We start from the raw sequence: 2,244 nt of genomic DNA on the forward strand, positions 1-2,244 counted from the left end.
CTTATACGCCTGGCACTCTACTAAGTGCCCTAATAAATTCAGGGGTCCTCAAACTTTTAAAACAGGGGCCAGTTCACTGTCCCTCAGACCATTGGAGGGCCGGGCTGTGGGTCCCGGGACGAATTGGCTGCTAAGCAGGAGAGGCAGTGGCGCAAAAACACCGGCGGCGGGATAAATGTCCTAGGCAGGCTGCATGTGGCCCTCTGGCCGAAGTTTGAGGACGCCTGGTAGCAAAATCAGCCTGCAACTGTTTCTTTTGTCTTTGAAACAAAGCTAAGCCTTGAAGAAAACAATGCAGTTAGCAACAAACACGTTGGTTAGATTATCTTGAGGAAAGGAGGCTTTCTGTCGCCCAGACTGGTACAATTCCCTATGTTGTCAGGGAAACCGGGAGAAAGGTGGGAAGGAGTTCTATGGTGCATCCAGGCTGGGATGACCACAGGTCCTTACCATGAGCCCCAGATATGACCTGTAGGCAGCAGAGAACCTGTAGGCCCAGATGCCAAGAGGTTGGGAAGACAGCCCAGGACCAGACATACACAATCTGCCCTACCTCCCACAGTACCTCGACACCATTACAAACTTGAGGGGGCTAGAGACTGCAGGACAACCAAAATTATCTGTGTCTGCTATCTCAGACAAAGATAAGGTGATCAGAGTTAAAAGTTAAGTTTCTGAAAATGAAGTATTTTTCTCTCTCTCTCTCTTTCTATTTTTTGAGACAGTCTCACTTTGCTACTCTCGGTAGAGTGCCCGGTAGAGTGCCCAGTAGAATGCTGTAGCGTCACAGCTCACAGCAACCTGAAACTCTTGGGCACAAGTGATCCTCTTGCCTCAGCCTCCCCAGTAACTGGGACTATGTTGCCCGCCACAATACCTGCCTATTTTTTAGAGGCCAGGTCTCTTGCTCAGGCTGGTCTCAAACTCCTGAGCTCAGGCTATCCACCTGTCTCGGTCTCCACGAATGCAGGGAATGGGGACGTGAGCCATCATGCCTAGCCCAAGCGTCCTTCCTGTTCTTTCACGTCAGACGGGCAATGTGCCCACGTCGGAATAAGCTTTGTGGGAGGCACATCTCACGCATGCGCATGACAACCCAATCATCGCGCTTAGGAACTGTATACAAATGGATCCCAGCGTTCTTTCTTTTTATTTTATTGTATTTATTTATTTATTTTAGAGACAGAGTCTCACTTTCTTGCCCTCGGTAGAGTGCTATGGCGTCACAGCTCACAGCAACCTCCATCTCTTGGGCTTGAGCGATTCTCTGGCCTCAGCCTCTGACTAGACCGGACTGCAGGCGCCCGCCACAAGGCGCGGCTATTTTTTGGTTGCAGTTTTCAGGCCCGGCTGGAACCCGCCAGCTCTGGTGCATGTGGCTGGCGCCCTACTCACTGAGCTACGGGCGCCAAACCTATTTTATTTTATTTTATTAGACTGAGTCTCACTTTGTCACCCTCGGTAGAGCGCTGTGGCAACACAGCTCACAGCAACCTCAAACTCCTGGGCTCAAGCGATCCTCTTACCTCAGCCTTTGGAGTAGCTGGGACTATAGGCGCCCACCACAACACCCGGGGTTTTTTTGTATGTTTGTTTTGTTTTTTTGAGACTGAGCCTCAAGCTGTCGCCCTGGGTAGAGTGCTGTGACATCACAGCTCACAGCAACCTCCAACTCCTGGGCTTAAGAAGCGATTCTCCTGCCTCAGCCTACCAAGTAGCCAGGACTACAGGCATCTGCCACAACACCCGGCTATTTTTGGGTTGCAGCTGCCATTGTTGTTTGGCGGGCTCAGGCTGGATTCGAACCCGTCAGCTCAGGTGTATGTGGCTGGCACCAAGCCTACTTTTTTTTTTTCTTAAAGCCAGTCTCACCCTTACTCAGGCTGGTCTCCCAACTCCTGAGCTCAGGTGATCCACCTGCCTCAGCCTCCCAGAGTGCTAGCATTACAGGCTGAGCCAAAGCGCCCAGCCCAAGTGTTATTTCTTAGGTGTTTATATTTTTTTAAAGAGACAGGGTGTCACTCTGTCACCCAGGCTAAAGTGCAGTGACACTATGACAGCTCACTGTATAACCTCAAACTCTTTTCTAAAAAATGTTTTTTAAATGTTAATTGTCCTGAAATCACAAAATTAGTAAGCGGCAAAACTAAAACTCAAATTTGGATCTACCTTGCAGTGAAGCCCATGCTAGCTGCTACTCTATCCAAAATATATAGAGTAGATTTTGACTTCTTTCCACCATCT

The 2,244-nt window shown here is 49.4% G+C and overlaps 1 non-coding gene across 1 annotated transcript; it reads right to left on the reverse strand.

Moving 5' to 3' along the window:
- Nucleotides 1-1,024: 1,024 nt before the first annotated feature.
- LOC111724627 lies at nt 1,025-1,132 on the reverse strand. Its single transcript, XR_002772892.1, has one exon. It is a non-coding gene; the product is annotated as a small nucleolar RNA U13 (small nucleolar RNA).
- Nucleotides 1,133-2,244: the final 1,112 nt, after the last annotated feature.

Source organism: Otolemur garnettii, unplaced genomic scaffold (genome assembly GCF_000181295.1).
Source record: "Otolemur garnettii isolate 467f Iridium unplaced genomic scaffold, OtoGar3 scaffold00024, whole genome shotgun sequence".
In the NCBI taxonomy this organism is placed as follows: Eukaryota; Metazoa; Chordata; class Mammalia; order Primates; family Galagidae; genus Otolemur; species Otolemur garnettii.